At 41.8% G+C, this 14,455-nt stretch overlaps 2 pseudogenes across 1 annotated transcript; both read left to right on the forward strand.

Annotated features, from left to right (window-relative positions):
* Positions 1-1,066: 1,066 nt before the first annotated feature.
* LOC147418877 (ABC transporter G family member 11-like) lies at positions 1,067-3,545 on the forward strand (annotated as a pseudogene). Its single transcript, XR_015187144.1, has 6 exons — positions 1,067-2,141; positions 2,214-2,300; positions 2,537-2,551; positions 2,672-2,868; positions 3,056-3,142; positions 3,222-3,545. The product of XR_015187144.1 is annotated as an ABC transporter G family member 11-like (transcript).
* Positions 3,546-3,860: 315 nt separating this feature from the next.
* On the forward strand, positions 3,861-13,175 carry LOC147418878 (uncharacterized; annotated as a pseudogene).
* Positions 13,176-14,455: the final 1,280 nt, after the last annotated feature.

A 14,455-nucleotide genomic window follows, 5' to 3' on the forward strand; every position in this document is an offset into this window, starting at 1 on the left:
TAGCTCATGTGCGCACAGTGACGATCGGTAGATGCGTTCACTCCGCCATCGGACGCACGACTGATCGTTCCATGTGCGCTCTCTCTCTCTCTCTCTCTCTCTCTCTCTCTCTCTCTCTCTCTCTCTCTCTCTCTCTCTCTTCAGCTCTTTACTTGCACCCATCTCTCCTCTGCTTCCTTGTCTGCCACCTTTGCTACCAATGATTTCCTCCCACCTGCCTTCGCCATCATCATTATTATCAGCAGAAGGGGTTTCTGTTTCTTTCGGAAACCATAGTGCAGAGGAACGCAAAGTTTGGCTACATTTTAGAGCGCGTTCGCACGACTGGCCGGGTTGAACTCCGTCAGTGCGAATCCGCCCTTAGGATGGTGTCACACTGGGACGGGGGAGGGATGGCCGTGCTGATTTGGCCTGCTCTCATTGGTGCTCCAAAAAGTGAAAGATGGCCGCTGGGGTTTGTCTCAGAGGACAGTGACGATCGATAGATGCGTTCACTCCGCCATCGGACGCACGACTGATCGTTCCATGTGCGCGCGCTCTCTCTCTCTATCTCTCAGCTGTTTACTTGCACCCATCTCTCCTCTGCTTCCTTGTCTGCCACCTTTGCTACCAATGATTTCCTCCCACCTGCCTTCGCCATCATCATTATTATCAGCAAAAGGGGTTTCTGTTTCTTTCGGAAACCATAGCGCAGAGGAACGCAAAGTTTGAGTACATTTTAGAGCGCGTTCGCACGACTGGCCGGGTTGAACTCCGTCAGAGCGAATCCGCCCTTAGGCTGGTGTCACACTGGGACGGGGGAGGGATGGCCGTGCTGATTTGGCGCGCTCTCATTGGTGCTCCAAAAAGTGAAAGATGGCCGCTGGGATTTGTCAGAGGGGCGGCCTTTCCACCTTGGCCAACTTTCAGCATGGGAGGCCATCTGCCAAAAGCTATAGCTCAAGCGCACAAGATTGGTTTTGAACCCCACTAGGCAGCGAGTATTCCAGTGGTCATACCACTTGGACAAGGCGGATTCACTGCTGCACCTAGGCAGGTTTTTAAAGAAGGCCTTTTGTGACAGCAGCGACGGGCGGCACCCTGCAAAAAGTGAGGGACGCCCGTCCCAGTGTGACACGGGCCTTAGTCATCTGCATTTTTTGGCAGAGAGAGCTTCCTCTCCTGCAGCAGCTGCTCCCAGAGAAAACCCTCTCCCTTGCTCTCTTCATCTGCTGCCCACATTCATTTCTGTAAGTTCTGTGCTATTTTAGCCATCGTCCGCTTCTCCTCTTGCTTCCTCTTTAACGACCACACCATCTGCATTACGGAGGCTTCTACACGCATCAGGCCCCGGCCATCACAATGCCTGTCCCTCAGAAACCCCCCTCTTCTTGTATTGTCAGAGGCTCGAAGAAAGTTAAACCTCACAAAGCCCTGCAGGTGATGGAAGATGAAGCAACCCAGAAACAAGCCTCCTTTAGAGGGTAAGCATTATATGCACAGACCCGGATGCGATGGAATCCTCTAGTGATGAAGAGGAAGTCGAAGCGCGAAAGCTGAGGCGAGTAGAGAAGCGAGTGGTGAGGGAGCTTTTCATTCCATCCATCTCGGCTATCGTGCATGAAGATGTGATAGTAGAGGAGGATCCAGAGAGCTTACCTGAGCCGGGGGTGGCTGAGCCTAATTTGCTAGTCCCCGTGTCTTCCAGGAGGAGGCTTCTGAACAGGCTCTTGGCGAGGCGAAGCTCCAGAAAGTGGCAGCTGTATCAGGGTGAGAGCACAGCAGGTTGCAAGACTTTATCTGGTAAGTCCATATCTGGTAGACCCTGTAGGTACATTGGGGTGAGGCAAAGGAGGTGGGGCAAATGGGCGGCGGAGATAAGAGACCCATCACAGGGGCTTCCATTATGGCTCGGCACATATGAAACTGCTGAAGAAGCGGCGATAGCCTATGATGATGCTGCCAGACAAATAAAGGGTCCTGAAGCTCTTACTAACTTCTACCATGTTGTCAAGAGGCTCCGATTGCTCGCCAAGTCTGGAAGAACATTACTTATCTCAATTCATCAGCTAGGTAGTGAGGTTTTTGAGCTCTTTCACCACTTGTGCTTGCTCTCTTCTGGCCAAACAGTCTACTTTGGTGAATGATTGAAAGCACAAGAGGTAAAGCCCTAAACATGAAAGAAATGAAAGTGTGTGGTCGCCAGGAGAGTTATTCAAAATGGTCTATTGCAGTTTTTTGATGATGCTGGATTTTCTTGCCCTCCTTTTCGGAATCCCTCGGACCATTTCTTATGGGTTATCAATTTTGACTTTGAAGAGGTATTATTCCTGTTTGCCATGTGACTAAGTTTCTCTTGACATCTTGCTGATGAAGACCAAGCCATGCGCTTTTCATGTGTGCTAGACAAAAGATGAGGAACTGGGTAGTGAAACACTCACAAATTCACACAGAGCTTAGACTCTTATTGGAGCCTATGCGAACTTAGATATGAAGAAAGGCGCTGGCTATAACAACACATCAAGTACAGTGAAAGGTGGTGGCTTTAACAACACAGCAAGTACAGCGAAAGGTTTGCTTACGTCGAATGTAGAATTGTAGCATTTGCTGACATGACGAATCTTAGCATTTGCTATCTTCTACATTATAGTATTGCATGATTTATGACATCTTGATGTTTAATTGCTTCCAGGGAAGAGAGCCAATAGGGAAAAGTGATCTTGGCAAAGCGAGCACCTTGAAAGAGACCTCTACCTTACATCAAGATCCTTCACAAATATGAGAAGAGACATTGCATACTACTGGTTCCGTTTGTTTATGTATACAATGCTGTCAATTTTTGTAGGCACAATCTACTTCAAACTGGGCCAATCTTTCAATGACATTCAGGTAAGAGGTTAAAATTTGTGGTGCATATCCACGCTTGTATTTGTGCAAATGCTTACATCATCCATATGCATCACAGTCGGACACTCATTTACGCACTAGATGCACATAGTTTACTTGCACATAAATACCTTGGATGCATCTTAATGCAATTATTTTACACTCATGAGTTAATCTTTCTGAAGTGAAGGCAAGGGTTGGCCTGTTTATTTTCGTGACCGCATTCTTGACTTTTATGGGGGTTGCAAGCTTTCCATCGTTCATTGAGGATATGAAGGTACCATTTCTAATTAGTGCCTTTGCACTTGCTTCTTTTGTGTTGAACAAGGGTTAACTTAAATTATTTGTAATTCAAGATATTCACTCGGGAGCGTTTGAATGGGCACTATGGTGTGGCAGTCTTTGTGATGGAAATTTTTTTATCCGCCTTTCCATTTGTACTCTTGCTAGCTGTCATCCCAGGAACCATCCTGTACACAATGACCTCCTTGCATCCAGGTTTTGACCTCTTCATATGATTTAGTGTCACTCTCGTAGCCACCCTTTCTGTTGAGGAGGGACTACTTATGGCGGTTGCAAGCGTAGCACCAGATTTCCTCACTATTAGTAATGGCTGGCAGCATTGTCAAGACAAAGTTTTCCAGGTGTGGGTATCATGGAGTCCTCTGAATATCAACTAGCCCAAGACAGTTTTGTAAAGCTTACATAGGTCTAAGTCCCATGTCTGCATTCTTAACACTTAGGTCTGGTAAAGTGTAGGATGCTCGTTCTCTAGTAGCTTATGAGCCGGCACCATAACTGTGTATGCTCTAGGCTATGATGCAGGATAAGTGGGCCACTGAGGTAGCAACTATGAAGGAAGAGATGGATCAGCAGGGGCTGGTTTGAATGTAGGCCACAGATGGCCGTTGGATTCCCCCTCGACGAGGCGGATTACAAGAGGATGCAAGGCGGGTAAAGTCGGCCGATTACAAGAGGATGCAAGATATGTCAGCATGAGTGGAACAACATGTTGGGGCAGTCTATGGATGGCTGATGGGTTCCCCCTCGACAAAGCGGGGCTGTCCACCGAGTGGGAGCGCAACATGAGTGCGCATGAGAATAGCCAGGGTAGTAGAGACCAGATCACTACGTCAGGGCGATGCAATGAAAAGGGTGGCAGAATTTTTGGTGGTTTTTGCAAACCATGTGTGGTGGCGCTCAAGAAGGCATATAAGGAAGAGATGGCAAATGTGATACACGCACCACATTGTGAGAGGGCGGATTCCGATGAGCACCAGCCCGCGTTTCATTCGAGTTGCTGCTTGCTTGGCGAGTGATTATGCACATGTTCCTACTCATTAGCCGGTGTTGGCTAAGATGGGATTACTGGACACCGAGCAGTGGGGCAGCAAATGAACGATATTCGTATATCGACCAACAAGGTAGTGAGGCGAAGAGTCACTCTACAATGTGGGGATTGCAATCGAGCGACTTCAGTTGGTTGATTGCTTGGAGTGAGTTTATGAGGTGGATACCTCCTCGTCACAAAAGTTGTGAATCCACAAACAGGTGCAAAAGGTAGCCAAGTCGATGCCGAGTTTTGGGACGTGGTATGCATAGAGCACGCCATTGATACCATGGGGTCATACAGTGGCGACGCTAACGTGCAGCTGGAGAGAGTGAATGTGTACTACAACGAGGCAAGCTGTGGGTGCTATGTGCCTCACGCCATGCCCATGGATCTGGAGCCAGGTACTATGGATAGTGTTCGAACGGGTCTCTATAGGCAGATCTTCCGCCCTGATAACTTTGTCTGATCTTCCGCCCTGATAACTTTGTCTTTGGCCAGTCCGGAGCTGGCGTCCGAGTCCCGACTTCTTTCACTGCAACCGCCAACGCTGTTGACTCTCTGAGCCTCTCGTTGCCTGTCCGATGCACTAAATCGGCTTTTAGATCATAATTTGAAGCATCTATCGATTAGTTACACTAAATCTTGTCACATTTTTTCAAGGCAAGCTCGAAATCTAGCTTAGATTTTGCAAGTTAAAGATACCAACAATTTTGGGTGGTAGTGTTGTATTAACTCAATAAAGAATGTACTTAATCTCAAACTGGATGTGTTGACATCATAGCGTTAAAGATTTTAAGATCGTTAGTTTCTTTTACATGTAGTTAAAGATTGTCACATTTTACACTAAATCTTGTCACATTTTTTCAAGGCAAGCTCGAAATCTAGCTTAGATTTTGCAAGTTAAAGATACCAACAATTTTGGGTGGTAGTGTTGTATTAACTCAATAAAGAATGTACTTGATCTCAAATTGGATGTGTGACATCATAGCGTTAAAGATTTTAAGATCGTTAATTTCTTTTACATGTAGTTACAAATTCTATAGTCTCAATTTTCCACAGGGTCATATGGCTTGACTGGTGTGTTATCTTGAGCTACAGTTTCATAAGACACGTTTAACATACCTTGGGTCTATGTGTCACACATACACAATGTTTTTATTTTGTATATAATTACAAATATAGACACGTCAAGCATATCTTTGGTCTATGTGTCATACATACACAATATCTTTATTTTGTATATAATTACAAATATAGTCTCAATTTGTCACATGGTCATATGGCTTGATCGGGTGTGCCATCTTGAGCTATCGATTTTTACCTTCAGTTCTTCTAACTATCCATATGGCTTGACCGGGTCTCTTGAGCTATCCATTCTTACCAAATGTGTAGTTGTGCCTCTTTTCACGATAAAAAGCGTCAGATTTTAAGATCGTTAGTTTCTTTTACATGTAGTTACAAATTCTATAGTCTCAAATTTCCACATGGTCATATGGCTTGACCGGGTGTGTTATCTTTAGCTATAGTTTCTTGCCAAGACACGTCTAGCATACCTTGGGTCTATGTGTCATACCATCACTTTGAAGTTAGATTATTTTGACTCTATTGAAAATGTGTTTGATTTAACGTGCAAGATAATCCTTAAATCCCAAGTGAGAGTCCAAGATCAGGTGGACAGCTGTTTTGGAAAAAGAAATTATGTGATGAAAATCCCATGTGGAAGCCCAAGAAAATGATATATTGATTTTTTTTGAGAAAGAGGTCTCCGTACAAAGGAGACTTTGACAAAATTTTTAAGATTTATATTTTATGTACAAATTCAAATTAGATACAGATGGTGCTATTTTAAAAGTTGCATTTTGCTTAAGCATAGACGTGCATTCATATCGCATATAATTGTTTTTGTTCAAAAAGATTAATTTTTTAATGGGTTGTTTTGTAATGTGTTTTGATTTGATGAGTGAAGTTTTTCATGGTTGTTTAAGAGTATGCATTATTTGTTATTTAGAGAACAATCCATTTCATATGTGTGCCTTAAATCTCATGTGGGAAGCTTACTAAGTAGGTGGCTAGTATCATATGTTTTGAAATTGAGATTTGTATCAGTTTACAAAGCAAATGCTATTTGTTTTTTGACAAATTACATTGAAACGATTGGTTTATTTTAATTTAGTATTCATTATATTTGTTGATTTTCATAGTTTGTTCTCTTAACATCTATTGCAAATGAAAACACACTACAATGTACGCTTCTGTTCATTTGCAGTTCAATATATATTTTTGCAAAAGCATGTGCTTCTAAAATTGTTATGTTACTAGTATACATAAAATATTGGGTCATTACATTCCGTACGAAATCCGTATGAGGGGGGATGGCTCATTGCGAGAACGTTTGTATCTTGTCCGTATGTAGGGGGATAGGCTAGCAAGTAAGATAACGTACATAGGGGGGTTTCTCAAATTTTGATGCACGCAAGTGACATCCCCCCATTACTAATAGTGAATCCCTCGGGCGCAAACTCGATCCAGATAGGATGGATCCTTGGGAGAGACTATGTCGAGTCAAACGTTGGCTCCCACAGAACAACACATACTGTAGTCCTGTTGAATGTAAGGGGACCTTTGTCTATGATCTTTGCAACATCAATACCTCCTTGAATCTAACTGAGCAAAAATCCTTGGCTAGATAAGTAGTCTTTTCAATTGCTCCTCCATGTCCAAGGATTTGTGGCGCTCAAATCCATTGCTTCAACTAATATCTACTTGGGATTCTTCTACTAAAGCCAAACACAAACATCAGCTTAATTTGCATGGCTAGCTGTTTTTTTAATAAGAGCTGGTGGAATCGTGATAGCAATAGCCTCCGCAACCTCAATTTGCTATGGCAAAGACTCCTTTAGCGTAATAAAGGCTCAATCCGCCAGCTTGTCTTCAAATATCCCACTGCCTTTTGCATGTCAGCATGTCCTTTTGTTACCATTAGGGTCATTAAACTAGCTTCTTGTTAACTTCCTTTAGCTCTTGTTGAAGCCGAGTCTTAACAGTATTTAGATTTTCATGGTCTACGTCACTTGAGGTCTCAGCAGTTGCGTCTTTAGTAGAATCAAAAACCTCAAGATGCTTACAAAAGAGACTCCTGGTCTGAGAGCTACAAAAGTTGTCCCCACCTTGTTTCCATTTACAGATCGTGCCGCCTTGCTGCTCACCTAGCTTGAAGGTTTTAACCTCAAAGCAACATCTTTTAGCATGTTGGTCAATCATTCTTCCTTTTTCTTTAGCGGCGCGGACCATATTAATTGACCATACTTTATCAACCACCGTGGTTAGACCCTTTGTTAAAGCCACACCCCCCATTAAGACTCCATTTGATGGTCGTGCAGATTGCCCATTGCCTTGCCCATTGCCTTTGTCCATCAAGATGATTTCGTCATTCAATGGAATTTTCCTAGCCCCAAGTATTTGCAAAAACTTAGCAATGTCCTCCTTCACGGGCAGAGTGTCCACCTCCATCGCAAACATATTGAGGGAGTGCCTAGGGTTTAGATGATGGTATGGGGCGAGCAATACCAGAGGGGACGGGCCCTAAATGAGGGGGCACAAGGAGGATTATACCAAAAAGTGCACCTAAGATAGGTAAACATTGGAAATATGGCTTCAATGCTCCGATTATACAAAAAGCACCAACATGCCATGCAAGATATCGTGCCTAATATGCCAAGCATGAGATCACAAGGAGATATCAATCTCTACTGAGTATTTGTCTAGTTGCTGATGCTTACCTTGCAATCATCACCTAGTCATGGATGATGGCCCTGCTCCAAGCGGCTAGCGTCGACATCGCTAAGCACTCACACTAACAAACATCACCATCTAGGGCCTTTTGACTAGTGCATCACCCACCACCAAGCTCATACAAAGCTTGTAGTTAACCCTAAATCAGTCAATCATAGCTCGCAAGCAATCCTACCTCCTTCAAGAAAAAAAACACAAAAAACATCTTATCAAAATTGTCAAAGTGAAGGCTGAGATTTATAATTCTATGTTGCAATGCCAGAAAAAGTGAAGGGTAAATTTCTAGGAACTGAAAAGCCTTTTGACAACGTAAAATCATAAGATTTTTTACTCTACATAGAATAAAATGTACCATTGTAAATGCACATAACAAATAATACATGATTTTAGTGGAGGTTTTTTTCAAGACCAATATTGAGTATATAATGGAGTTTTGAATTTTAAAAGAAAGAGAGGACCTCCATGTGTGACTCATTGGTTCATTTGAAACAAAGCCTTACAAAACATCTAATCTGAATTGTAAAAGTGAAGGCTAAGATTTATAATGCAAAAGTGAAGGGTAAGTTTCTAGGAATCAAAAATTCTTTTGACAATGTAAATTTTTGCAAAACTCACAATGGTGAGTGGATTATATCGAAAGATCCAAAAAATTAAACATTCTTTCCATGCTCGTCACGAGCCATGACCACTCACCAGATCATAGATACATCGGCTGATGGGGATCCAACCCACGACCACACATGAGCCCATACTTTCACCTTTGCACGTCCATTAGTATGGCACTCAAGGTCCTGTTCCACTCCTCTGAGTTTGTTTGCTTTTCAATGGCGATGATCGGTACCCTGCTTTCTTGGATTATCTCTGTGAACGTTGCTACTTCCAAGGAGTTCTCAAAGATCCAATAGTTCCTTTTCTTCCAAATGAGTTTAAAGTAGCAATATCTCACGAATTATGTAGCAATGAGCAGTGTCTGTCTCTTAACATCTTCCCTCCCAAGTAGAGATTGTTCTCTTGAAGAATCCTATTTTCCAAGTTTTTTGGACCCATTTACCATTCTATTAGTGAATTGGGAAATTTCTCAATTTCACTTTCAAAACGAGCTTAAGATTTGATTACATGGCCAAATCTTAGCCAAATTTTTTAGAGCATGGCTTGAAAGAGCTTTTCAAGTACTACCTTATCGAAGGACTTGGCCTTAAAAAATAGTTTGAGATTTGTCCGTATGGCCAAATCTTTGAGACACTGGTGATTACTAAATTGGCTCTAAAGTCTCAAACTCTCTAATATGGTGTTATTTGTAAATCTTGCCTACAAGACCACAGATCGACAGACACTCCTTAAACAGGTGAGAGAGGTATTCACGATCCATTTTAGATTACAAGAATCTTTTTGGACCAATTACCTTGGCAAGGAACTTCACTCCAGTTTTTTTGTCCCCATAACACCTTCCATAAGAAGACCTTCATCCCATGCGGCCATTGAGGGCACCATATGTTCTTTATGATCGTCTCCCATCTTGACCCCTTTTTTTCCCCACTCCTTATTTAGTGGGGAGAACCAATCATGTGATTCCATGAGGGCAAGATACACATTCTTAGTTTGGGGTTTTAAAAAAAGTCTATTCACAGGCTAGTACCAAGATTTCCACTCAAGCTTGGACTCACAATCAGGTAGATAATACCTATTGTGCCGTTCAAGGGCTCTACTAGTCAACAACATTTTTGACCCTTTGAGGCTAAACTTAAAGGCAAGTTGATCTGTTCCTTTCTAAGAGCCTCTGCTATAGTCCCGCAATTGACCTATATGCCTAATACCTTTGTTATTAACCTTTATGGAAACTTCCCTCCAAAAAGGTGAGAGAAGGACGTCTCCAACCTTGGAGATCTAAGGGGACCATTGAGATATAGAGTTGTGGACGTATCTCAACAGCTCTCCCCATTCCAAAGACATTGTTGCTCTATTGCATTTTTTAGTAAGCTCGCCTGCCATACCCCCAAGTTTTAGGACGGCCCATTGTGGGGCCATCAACTTGTCGTGCACTTCGAGCCCTTTCCATTGGCCACCTTGCGAGCATATTCTGGACTTGTTCATAGCCATAATAGCCCAAGCCTCACCTTTCTTAGTGAGTGCTACCACAAACTTGGTACATTGAGCCTCCGCGTGAGTGCTAGGGTTGAGTATCCCAAGCTCGCCCTGCTCTACAGGTCTCGCAAGTGTCTCCCAATTTGCCTTACTGCTGCCAAGGTGTTGTGTCTTTAGTGTTGTTTTTCAAAAGAAATCTCTTTATTGGTTTCAAAAACTAATTCTAGTTGCATTTAGCTAGCTTAACGAATGGACCATTGAAGGCTATATATGGTATCATAAATGAACTGATAGCATTCCCTCCACTTAAGAAGGGGAGAAGCACATACTCCCACCTTCGCATCTTAATCTTGACTTTCTTCATAACCCATAATAACCTCTGCTTGTGAGAAATGTCCACCCCCAGAGGGGCTCCTAGATGCCAGAATATCTTCCCTTTTGACATTATTTACTCTACATAGAGTAAATGTACCAGTCTATACGCACATATAACAAAAAGAATGTAATTTTAGTGGAGATTTTGTTATTTGTTGACAAAAAATTTGATTTTTAAAGATACGTTTAGCCTTATTTTTTCAAGGGGTTTTTTTAAGACTAATATTGATCATTTTTAGAATTGTTTGCAAGCTTCTATTTCTTTAAAGAGATTGCCTACCTTGCTTGGACGACATGCATGTAAATGAAGGGGTTGTTACCCACATTAGTGACCATGTGTGTGTGTGTGTGTGTGTGTGTGTGTGTGTGAGAGAGAGAGAGAGAGAGAGAGAGAGAGAGAGAGAGAGATTTTACCATTAAGCTCATACGGACTCTGTCTCAGTAGGGGCACCCTTGCCCTTCGAATTTCCAAGATATTAAAATTTCTTGGCATTATAGTGTGTACTATTTAAAAGGTAGCTTACATTTCTCACCTATAGAAAACAAGAAAAAGCCTTGAAATGGATAAAATGCCCAACAAAATCCAACTCTTAACATTGGCACCCCGAATGAGAAGAGAGATTGCCTAGTTGACGGCGTTTTACCTATATTGGGATGTTTTCGCCTTTTTATTTTGAAGAGTTAAAATGTGGGCCATGCTCAAAATTTATAAATTTTATGAATTTTAACAAGCACAGGTGCTTATGAAAAATCAGCCATGAGAGAGAGAGAGAGAGAGAGAGAGAGAGAGAGGTTTGGGGGAGGAAATGAGGGAAGCATAGAAATTGTGAATATCATAGTTACCATATTGGACGAATAGCAAAAGGCTTAAAGATAGCAAGTCACGGTGGTTCTTATGATGTCAAACTCTCTCCCTCTATGTGTGTGTGTGTGTGTGTGTGTGTGTGTGAGTGAGAGAGAGAGAGAGAGAGAGAGAGAGAGAGAGAGATCGATCTCAACTTATGCATGTCATTTTGTAACATTTCAATTTTATAAGATGCTTCAAACCTTCAAAATATTTGGTATTTCTTTCTGTTCTCTAGCTTCTTTATTGGCATTAAGAGTTTCTTAAACTCTTGACATGTCCACATGTAACCCTCCCCTTTTACCCCTACATAGTGTCGAGATGAGAGAGGATACTCGTAGCCCAACGTATCACCAGAGAGTGGCAGCCAGTGTCGAGGTGAGAGAGGTTACTCGTAGCCTAGCGTATCACTAAAGAGTGGCAACCTTGTGTGTGTCTCCCTTAACTAGGTGATGTGCCTCTCTCTCTCTCTCTCTCTCTCTCTCTCTCTCTCTCTCTCTCTCTCTCTGCCCTTTTCCTTACTTGAGATCTTCTTATACCTTCCCTTTGTAGCTGAAATGAGCTTAACTTTGTTAATGTATTTGCAATGCAAATTTCCTCCCTATTAAGATGCACACCAAAAGTACTATTAAAATCTTCAATTTTAGATCATTTTTTGCTATTATTCCCGCTTTACTTCCCGTTGGTTTGGTTTGAGACCGGCTAATCTAGGCTCTCAATCAATTAGCTTAGGCAAACCCTCTCTAAACACAATTGGCAATGAGTCAATCTATTGCATAGCTCAAATGAATGTGTGTGTGTGTGTGTGTGTGTGAGAGAGAGAGAGAGAGAGAGAGAGAGAGAGAGAGAGAGAGAGACTTAACATCACCAAATAAATAATTGAGTGACAAATACTTTCTAATGAGTTTTGAGAAGGAGAGAGAGGACACACACACACACACACACACACACACACACACACAAAAGAGGAAGGAGATGATGAAATACACATGACACCTAAAAAATGTAGCTGATAAGTTTTGATTCTTTAATACAAGTGCTTACATGCTTCAAGGAGGGAGAGGAGGTGAGATTTTGATTATTGTAGTAATAATCACAATGACCTCAAAATGATATGGTATAGATTGTGTGTAAGGGAATAGTCTCAAGCATGTAAATGGTTGAATACAATGTTATATCTCAAAGAGGAACATGATTTTTAAATTTGGGGAGAGAGGAAGAGAGAGATCAATGATATACATGATTTGAGATCAGAACTTGAATTTGCATCACGTCCTTCAGTTTAGCATAATGGCCAAAGCTCATGCAAAAATAAACAATTGAGCAACTTTCTTTTGCTTTTATTTTATCACATTTTAAGATGCAAACGACACAAAAGTGTAATGAATAACTAGTGTGCACCCTATGAAACTAAGCTGCTTATGCATTGTTGTTGTGATTAGGTGATGTTGTATGCTATTACCATGCTTGTGCACAAAATATAAATAGAGATGCAACAAAGTGAGGTATCTTCATAGCAATATTGATGGAAGGGTTAATCACATTCTTGATATTAAAGAAAGTCTGTTTATCTCTTTGAAACCTTGAATCTCTCTTGATACATTGGAAATTATGAGGCCTAATCTTTTCACAACTCCACTCTTAGACATAAAAAGTTCTTTTATTACATAGTGTAGCAGCTATGAGCCTTTGTCTTTAAAAACTTGTTGAATTACCCACTTTGTACTTTTAGACTTTGTGGCACTTTTGCCAACCCTAGGTAGACCAACAGAAAGAGGTCCCCTCCTACTATATAGGAGGTTATGATGTGCATTACTACCATGACTTGATCACAAGAAAGATGCAAGGATCGAAGTGAGTAAGAAGTGGAGCAGATACATTGTGTTTCCATTGTTGAAACCGATTCTAGAACTCACTCCATTTTTAAAAAAAGTTTTATGATTACATTGACTTCTCTTTGCTTTCATCTCTTCACACCTTGCTAACTTATCTGACATGTATAATAAGCTTGGTAGCATTGCTAGACCAAGCTATACAAAAAGGAAGACACTCTCTCTCTCTCTCTCTCCCACCACCCTCCCCCTTCCCCCCCCTCCCCCCCCAAAAAAAAAAAGAAAAAGGTAGAGCACTCCTAAGTTTGTTGAACAAGGGTTGGCACCTCATGAAAAATGATTTCTATAAGAAACTCCCAAGCTTGGTATCAAAGAATGCTTTGTAGCATCTTACATATATTCATGGTTGTTGAAATCTGTTGAGAGATTGTGCCATGCATCACATTTAGAAATGCAATAGACTTATACATGTAGGAAGGTAATATTAATAGTGTTCTACTTGGAAGACAAGATAATCCTATGAGAATAGAGGGGATTTTCTTTGGCTGCAGCAATGCGCAAATCACATACTAATATATATAGTGAGCAAGCTTAGAAAGTGTGACCATAAAATGCACTTTAACATGTCAAGGAAGAACCATAAAGTTTATAACATTTATCTATGTGTCACCTGTGTGGGGATCTCACAAAGCCTACCATAGGTGCATCTCTAGCTAGTTGCAACAACTTATTGTTGGGTGGGGGCCCCTATTGGAGGGTTTTCTAGAGAACCATATCGACCTTGCGGCGGGTGGTGCATTGGGTTTTATAGGCGTTGCATCCCTTGTTGAGGGGTTGCAAAAGGCTATGGAGATAGGTTTTGTCGTGGAGGGGGCAACCAACTATCTCTTTCTTCTTTGATAGTGCTTGGGGACGAAGATCTGGCTTATTTTTGCTTGCAAAGGAGACCTTCCCTCACGCTCCCCCTTGGGAAGTCAAAGAAGTCCAATGCTCTTTGTGGTTGCAGTACGGCAAGGAGCGGTCCTATGGTAGGAGTTCCCTTCTTGGTGGCGCTATATTGCTATGGACTTTGGTTGTTGCTTTCCTTGCTATTTATTATCGTCATGTTGGTAGAGGTTCAAGTTTCCTTGAGAAGGTGCTTGTCTCACCTCAAGAGCCTATGGAAGGTAGTCTTTAAGTATGGTGTGGTGGTTATAACTACATTACTTCGATGGTCATTGTTGGAATTAGGGTTGCAGGGAGACACACACAACTTTGAGAAGATGAAGAAGCTCAAGGCACACAACACAGAGTAGTATTACTTAGTGTGTAATGGAAAGATAAATTAGAAAT

This window comes from Adiantum capillus-veneris, chromosome 29 (assembly GCF_014529385.1).
Source record: "Adiantum capillus-veneris isolate H3 chromosome 29, ASM1452938v2, whole genome shotgun sequence".
NCBI lineage: Eukaryota > Viridiplantae > Streptophyta > Polypodiopsida > Polypodiales > Pteridaceae > Adiantum > Adiantum capillus-veneris.